Source organism: Pteronotus mesoamericanus, unplaced genomic scaffold (assembly GCF_021234165.1).
Source record: "Pteronotus mesoamericanus isolate MK-2021 breed Mesoamerican mustached bat unplaced genomic scaffold, CSHL_Meso_final contig_82, whole genome shotgun sequence".
Taxonomy (NCBI): domain Eukaryota; kingdom Metazoa; phylum Chordata; class Mammalia; order Chiroptera; family Mormoopidae; genus Pteronotus; species Pteronotus mesoamericanus.
Window position 1 is genome coordinate 5,482,975 of NW_026555265.1, and position 9,260 is coordinate 5,492,234.

Here is a 9,260-nt window from a genome sequence, read left to right on the forward strand (position 1 = left end):
AATATTCATTTTGTTAATTAAAGTTTGAAGAATAATTGCTTTGAATGTAATTGAAATTTCTTCTCTTTGTTTTCTTCCCAGTATGACATTCTTTACAGTTATATGCTAATATTTTCATTGAAGTATTATGGCTGAAATTTAATGATAATGTGTAACATACAGTAATATCAAATATTAGAGTGATTGCCACTTATAAGTCTCTAGTGAAATTTCCTTCTCTCACTCAATACTACTTTATTAAATTTAAATTTCTATCACTGTGCTATAATTCTAGATTCTAAGGACTAATTTTTTCCTTACAATGAACAAGGATAACAAAGGGGCTTTTTCAAAAAAATTTGAAAATTTGTAAAATTGCCTTATTTAGAAAGCAATGCAGGACAATAGCTATTATTTATCAAGTAACTATTTTGTGCCAGTCACTTTACCTATATTCTTTCTAATCCTTGTAATAAGCCTATGCACTAAGTCTTTGTCCCATTTTCCCAATAAAGATATTAAACCAGAGAGGCTAAATAACATGCTCAGTCAGGAATCATACCCAGGTCTCTGTAACTTAAGGGCCAACCAAACTCTTTCTATTAATTCAATTTGTTTTCTTAGAAAGTATTCACACACTAACAGAAGTTAGGAGACCAGAGTTTGAAAGTATCCCAGGTTGTGTCAGTTAATCTATTCAAACAACAGAATTACAATATTTTCCATACAGATCTAACATGACTGTTACTAAGGTAAAAGGAGATCGATGTATTTCATAATAATAAAGTACCTGCAAATGTTAAAATAAAAGGTTATATACAAAAATTGTACTCGAAGGAAATGAAAATATTCCACAAAGAGCAAGCCGATGGTGGAGGGAATCCCTGGACGGGTGAGGGCCGAGGGGCTCCCGTCCCCACCAGGCTTTGAGCACCTAATGACAGGGAGAGTGTCTTACTTACCTTTACATTGCCGGTCTCTGATGTACAGTGTCTGCCTAATAAATGCACCCTGTTGCTATTATAAAGTTTATATGTTTGGCACTTTGTGTACATTTTAGAGAGTATTTTTCTTTGATTATCTTGGTTAGTTTAGTATAATTAAAATCTAAGTCAATATGTAATTAAATGTTATATATAAGTACAAAGTGGGATAAAGGGTGAAAGAGGTGATGATATTCCACATTATCCTGAAGCTTATTATGCCGAATTCAACTGCATTTTTCCAACTCAACCTTTTGAAAGCCTTTTAATACTACATAAAAATTGCCTCTGTATTAAATGGCCAAACAGCCTGTCAAGTGAAGCTCTGCCAACTTTTTCCTGTTCATAGTTTTAAAGATGCAAAGCCATTCTTAAACATTAGAATTAAGCAACTAATGACCTTACCAGAGTTGCAACAATCGTAACACAAAGTTCTCTTCTAGTTGCAGGTGACAGTAATAATCAGGGATCTCAACGTAAATTAATGTTTGATAATGAGCAACCTTAAACTGTACTGCAATAATTATTGGGGAATATTGATACAAATCCCTTGCATTAGAATGAGAATCTGCAAAGTGAAACATTAATGGACATGCTTAGATTTTGCATGAAATTTGTCACTTATTGTTGTAGGTGTAAAACTTGGGCAAATCTCTCCCCTTCTCTAAGCTTTAGTTTCCATTATCAATAACACTGGAATATTAATATCTGCCCTGCATTTCTGTTTACTGCTACATAGACTGCTCCACGTCTCATTTCAACACCTATTGTTGACCCTGTATGCCTTCTGTTGGGTGCTGAGACACACTGGTAAACATGACATAATTCCTACCCTCAAGGAGTTTACATAGACAACTAAATACTTTGTTAAACTTACATTCCTGGGCTTTTTAATAATGGGATCTTCCTTTACAGTGTCATGTATATTTCTGCCTTCTTAAATTTTTGCAAGAAAGATACTAGTAGTATGATTGAAACTTCCAAATAGAAAAAAAGAAATTTACAATTCTGGAAGGCAATAGTGTCCAAAATAGAATGACAATGGTGCCAAATAGAATAAAATCAGTTAACTCATGTGTGACTGTAAATTATCATTTTTCCTGATTTGTAGCACTCGGGAAAGTCATTTTAAAATGCAGGTGTCTTCCACATTAGGAACACCTCATCCATAAATACTTTACTTTATAAGCAATTTGTTTTCGAGATGGAAAAATGTTTTATACTTCCACAAATAGGTTATACTTGAAGGAGTATGAAACTGAGTGTCTGAAAATGTAAGTTGTTGTTCTGGCTCTTCTTCTAACTGGCTTTGTGACTTTGGAAAATTTACTACTGCTGATTGAAGAGTAGTGAGAAATGCGAAAGAAATTCCTGATATTTTAATGTTTTTAAAAAATGGGAAATGTTAAATTTGTCAGTGTCAATTTGGACCTTCCTTTCAAGATCATACTCAAAACATAAATCAAGATGACTATCACACAATTTACAGAAAATAACAAATTTTACAGAGACTTTTAAATAAATGACTAAGCCCCGTGATTATTTCTCAGATGTATTTTCGTGAGGATGATGTGTTGTACATGTTAGTGACAGAAGCTACAAGTTGTAATTCAATTGCTCTGTGATGAAATCTTCAGTTATTTTACATTTCTTATTTGAGTTTATACAGATATGAACCTAATTCCCCACGTTTAAACTTCTAAGTGCCACAGCCACATTCAGTTCTTTTTTTGGTGGAGTCCATTTCACTAAAGCTGTGGAATAGCAGCGCCAATAAAAGAGAGAGCGGGAAATCCTCAACTCTGCCTTCCAGCAGACAAGTGTCTCAAGCACCTGATGCTTCACTCATCAAAGAATATTAGAAACAACTATCTGCCACACCGTGTTTAAATGTCCTTCATTGAAATACCAAGATTGTCTGTATAATGTCAAATTGAAACGTATCCTCTTGGTTGTTTAACATACGTTTTGCAGATTGTCTCTATAAATGGCTCCAAATTCCCTAAGTGGTTGTTGAGTATAAGCTTTATGTTCCCTGGATGGACTTGGCTTCAAAGACCAGGCTTCAGCTCAGTAATAATTACTTTTATAACATGTCATTAATCTTTCCACATTACTTTATAGTTTACAAAATATTTTCATGCACAATTTAGAGTTCACACTGTAAAGTGTTTACCTATGATAAAATAAGAAAGAAAAAGATGCAGTGTTTTTATACAGATGACATCTCTTTATATGTTTTAGTAAATAATATTAAATATAAATTAAGACTTTTTATTGCTCTTATTTGGAAAACCTAATCCAAACTCATAATTTATGCTAATTGTAAATTAATCACATAATTTTAAATTAACTATAATTAATTAATTAAAATTTTGTGAATTCATAAAGTGAGTTTTATTAGACACTTTTAACAGTTTATGCTTCTTGTCCAAGGTCGCCAGACCAATAAATAGCACAGCAAAGACACCCCTACCTTCAACTCAGTTCTGAGTTTTATTTTTCACCATCACAGAAATAATGTTCTTACGTTGAATACCTGTTCATTGACCAAAAGAGTTTTGTTTTTTAAGTATTTATTAATTCATCTAAAGAAGATTCTTGGAGTAACATTATGTGTAAAAATCTGTGAACATATGTGGGTGTATATGTAATATTGATGGAGGTTTCAGATAGCTGAAAAATTCCTTTTATCAAGAATTCCTGTTTTGTGTCACCTAATTTTTATATCTACTAATACTATTATCTGTGATGACTACACAAATATTTAAATGATTATTGTACCTTGATAGATAGACTGTCATCTCTAAATGCAGGGGAATAGGAATGCAATCAAATCTTTAAGAATTTTAATATTACTTATGTGATTTTAAAAATTTTATGTGATAGTATGTTAAATATTGTACCACCCTTTTTTCTCTGAGGGATATAGCTGCATGCTATGCCATCCGGCATCTCAGCTCTGCCAAATTTTGATTTGAAAGTGTGGGGGAAATTGAGCACAAAGACTTAGGCATGATGACAAAAAAATGTAAAAAGAAGCAAATAAACATTTGAAAATAAATAGATATACCATATTTCATTTATTCTTATGTATATTTAATACTTCTGAAATTAGAATGAGTCTTAAACTTTATAGCATGTCATATTAATTTGTAGCACTTTCTTCTTTTTTAAATTTATTTATCAAATGGGTTCTGTTACCATAAATGATATCTTACACTGAAGTTTGGAAGTCCTTTCTTGTCAGGTAGAATATTCAAGGGGAACATATTTATGTCAAAACCCAGATGTGATATTATACATAGGCACAGCTGATTTGAGGGACAGCTAAAAGGTTTTCCTAGCTAAACGTTCACCTGCTATTATCATTGCCTATGTTGTCTGCATTTAAAACAGAAAAGAGGTATACCAACAGACTATAAAGAAGCTAGAAGCAACTGTATAGGTCAGTTAGACTGGCCCCATTTTACTCAGTCTGCAGAAGAGAATTTGCCTAAAGTCATGCAGTGATATAGCCCCCAAGCCCAGGCAGAGCCTGAGTCTCACAAATTCTAAATCAGGTCTGTTTCTATTACAACCACCCATACAGATTCATGTTAACCATGGTCCCTTTTAAGCCCTCTTTTAAAATAAAAAATTATAATCACTCTGTTGTTTCCTCCTATTTTCTATACTACCAAAAAGGCCCGAGTGGCTATCACTTAGAGGACAGGGTGAAGGGTATACTGAAGAACGTGCTTTGTTTTACAGATCTACTTAGGGGCCAAGCTGACTTACCTCTTGTCTAGAAGACCACCCTTATTTTCGGAGAAAGAAGATTGTGGGCAGTGTTGTGGACAGGCACACATAACCATTTCCTAGTGGCTGAACTTGGAACTATTTATAACATGTCCTGTTATGTCTCACTTAAATGTCTATGCTCTGCCAAAGTGGGAAGAGAAAATAAAAAACATTTTAAATTACTTTTGAAATCCTTTATTGTTAAGCTTTTTATTTTTAATTTTTGTTAAACATTGGGGTGAGTAGAGTCTATTTTAAATATTTCCTATCAAGAAATTAGAGAAAATAATTCCAGAAGTTATCAAGATTCATCCCCAAACTCAGTCTTCTTTTCAGTGTGTGTCTAATGGTTACATCTATCTTGAAGTGAGATACTGCTGAAGAGAAATTTCCTGAATCATCTGAGTAATTTGTTTTTCTTCAACACCAGCCCTCAAAGGCAGATAGTTTACAAGTTTTCAGTTAAAAAAATGCATTAGATCATATACTGGCTAATAATGCTTCTCTTTTTTAGCCTAATCCTCGCTTACTCTTAACACCTCCCCTCATCTCAGTTTGTTCTTTTGTTTTCAGATCAGTGATTCTCAATCTTTTCTTTTTTGCCCCAACCCACTTAATGGATTTTTTTTTTTTACAGCAACAATGACTCTTTGCAGCTCCGATTCTCAATAATGCAAATACCTTTCTTCATTTTAACAGACCTCTCATTGAATGTTACTTTAAATAAAATTAAATCAATTCTTTTACTAATGAACTTTCAGAGTCAATCTTTAAATGTCAATGCACTATCAATGTTCTAAAGGAGTATTCAGTGTACGTTGTTTCCCAAACTTAAATGATCCAACTTCACACCTCCCCACCTTGCTCTCCCGACCAGCACCCTAGCCCCAGTTTAGAGGATCCTTTCAGGATATAAGGATCTTAAATGTGAAAAATCTTTGACACAATGGTTAAGCTGTTATGCAGTGTAAGATGTTTGTTTATTTAGCAGTATTATTTAAAAAGTGAAAATGCATGCACATACATAATAGACCAATTGGCTCAAAAATTAATAAAGTGCATATCATGTCTTATAAGGCAGATCCCACGCCCACTGTCTCTTTTGAAGCTCCTCCTACCCACAAAAATAATATACAAATATTACTCAATAAAAATTGTTGATGTACTGAAAAAATTGCAAACACTTCCACGTTGGTATATCCACACAATGAACATCCTTTGAGTGTTTAGTCTGTGATCTAGAGTGTGCATGGGACCCAGCAGATTTTTAAATCGTGGGCTATATTTATCCACTATCAACAAAATAGGGAAATGGAGCCGAACCTGGTCTTTTCCTTCCCTCCCTATAATTTCCTCTGTTTCTAATTTTGTAGCAATCAAGTTTCAACTAGTTAATCAAATGTCTTTTGTGTGGCAGGTGCCAGGCTGTTTGTTTTCATTAGTGTACCAAATGCCATATTTAGGAACTTGGCCTTTTGGTTAACTGGCTACAAGCATGGCTTTAAACCATTAAATGTGTGTATTTAAACTCTGCATTTATTTTTACATCTCCCTATCCAAATAATCAGGATGTGGTTATCTGTAAGATGATACATTATGACTTTTTTCCTATATACACCCAAGTACAAAAATATATGCCTCAGACTTAATCATCAATATTGTAAACACCCATCATCCTGTGCCATTTATAAGATCGCAGAGATGGAGAAACCTGGTTAGGAAAATGTGCATAAAAATAGTTAAAGGAAATCCACATGGAAAGACTTATAAAATAGGGCAATTTTATACTTTGTAACCTGTTTTTAACATGATAAAAAATGAGGAAGGAAAACATCACAATTGTGGTTTATCTTTGATTGAATGAGAGAACTGTTTTAAAAAGAGAGATGCCAGAGATATAAAACAATTCTTAAATAGTAATGTTTTTAATAAATCTTCCTTTTTATTGGGGAAAATCAAAGAGACATCAACAAAATCAGATGGAAAAATATGATTCAGTGGCTGATTTTTCTCGAAGGATAGGTACTGGGGTTCGGGGTTGGTATTTTTTAACAGATAGTGTTGCCTTCTTGTTGTTTTCCTACTGTCTCAATAGAGAGTCATAATTATGATTTATTGTTTTTTGATACTTACCAAAAAACTCAGTTCAAATATCAGTTTGCTGGGAAGAGGACACAGAATTTACTGACCCCTTCCAGAAAGTTCAGAACACAGAGGAGCAGCTGTGACTCGCATTATGTAGCAAGATCCCAAAATGGATCAATTAGTGATATAATAGAGAACTAGTTTAGGCTGCATTACATGAAAATTAAGATTATATATGACAAATCGATGTTAAAGGCAATGTTAAAATATTTGTCTTCATTTATTTAAGTCTAAATACTTTGTCTATATAAAACATTTATTCGTCTATTTTCTAGAGGTTAGCATTTATCACTAAACTCTACACTAAGGTTTCACAGTAACAATATTTTAAGGAAACGTCATAAAGAAAATCTTAGGTCACACCAAATAGAATGTACTTACAGTAGAAATATTTAGTAATATCTCATATATGCTCTTTCTCTAACAAATTATAAATACTATATGAGATGAAGAATATATTCGTATGCACTCAATCAACCCTCTCAAAGCTCCTCTGAGGTGGGGATTACTCCTCACTTCACAAAAATGGAAAATAAAGCTAAAGTAGGTTGAATCGTGCACACCAAGGTCACACTGACCATGAAGCGAAAATGAGACACAAATCCAGTTCTTCAAATCCATCCCAGAGCCCCTTTCTTTGTACTCCCAGCAGATGTCTCGGTGATTTTTTTAAGGGAAAGAGAAGCTGACTGAGACCTGTCACTCATAAAGGTGCACTGGGGGACTTCCCAGTGCCATACTAGGTGGTGAAGGCAAGCCCGTTCCACTGTAACTCGCAGCTTGTGATCTCCTCCCCCACTTACCTTGTACCACCAGTGGCCACGCTGGCAGCCCCAGGCCTGACATAGATCACAGATTAGCTTTCATTGGCTAGATCATGGTTTTTAATGGGAAAAAAATAAATGGATAAATGACATCTTCCTGCTTACCACACTGACTTAACAAATGTATTATTTTAACATATTTGTTTTGAATATATATACATATATATATGGAGAGAGAGAGAGAGACCCTTATGTTTCTTCCATAATTTCATTTGCTTCTCACTCTCCCCAGAGTCAATTGTAGTCATGAATCAAGTTCCATTGGTTTATACTTTAATTATATATATATATATATATATTTCCTAGATTTCTTAATATACAGAATAGCTTCATATATTTCCAATTTAGATAAATGGTAGTATGCTATATATAATGCTCTAGAAGATCTAATTTGCCCCAAAACTGTATTTTTCCAAATCCATGCTTATACATATAACATGTAGGACATTTGTTTTTGACAACATATACATATACTTGAGTCATTTGCTTTAAGTCTATGATATGAATATACCTTAGTTGATGTATCCATTTCTTCTTGAGTAGGTTATTTGAATTGATTCTAATTTTTAACTATTATAAACAATGAGACTATGAACTTCTAGATACATGTCTCTGTATAAACGTGGGCCCATTTATACTTATGTGTCTAGTTTTAATATTTTTTCATATTTTCTATTGTTCTTCAAGTACAGTTGTCAGCATTTCCCCCCACTTCTCACCCCTGCCACCCCCACCTCCACCTCCCACCCTCAGTCCTACCCCACTTTGGCTTTGTCCGTGGGTCCTTTATACATGTTCCTTGATGACCTTTCCCCTTTTTTTCCATTATCCCCCTCCCCTCTGGTTATTGTCAGTTTGTTATTTATTAAAATGTCTCTGGTTCTATTTTGCTCACTTGTTTGTTTCATTGATTAGGTTCTACTTATAGGTGAGATCATATGGTATTTGTCTTTCACCACCTGGCTTATTCCACTTAGCATAATGCTCCTCAGTTCCATCCATGCTGTCGGGAACGGCAGGAGCTCCTTCTTTCTTTCTATTGCGTAGTGTTACAGCTATATGCAAAAAAAAAAAAAACACAATGAAACCTGACCACCAACTCACACCATGTGCAAAAATAAACTCAAGATGAATAAAAGACTTAATTATAAGTTGTGGTGCCTTAAAAGTCCTAGAGGAGAACATAGGCAGGAAAATCTCCGATATTCCACACAGCAACGTTTTCACCGACATGTCCCCTAGAACAAGGGACATAAAAGAAAGAATAAACAAATGAAACTTCATCAAAATAGAAATGCATGGCTAAAATTTTTGTCAGTTATTTAAATTTTCCAAGAACTTATGTTTTTTTTTACTTGTGTTGAATATATAATCCACCTTTTAATTTGTTTTTTAAATTTTGTTTATTGTGTCTTATCATACAGAATTTTTCAATTTTAATATAATGAAGTCTTACAGAATTTTCTATAAGGGATACACCTTCTGAATCTTGCTTAAGAAACCCTTGTATATCAAAAGGACATAAAGAAATTCTCCTTTTGGATCT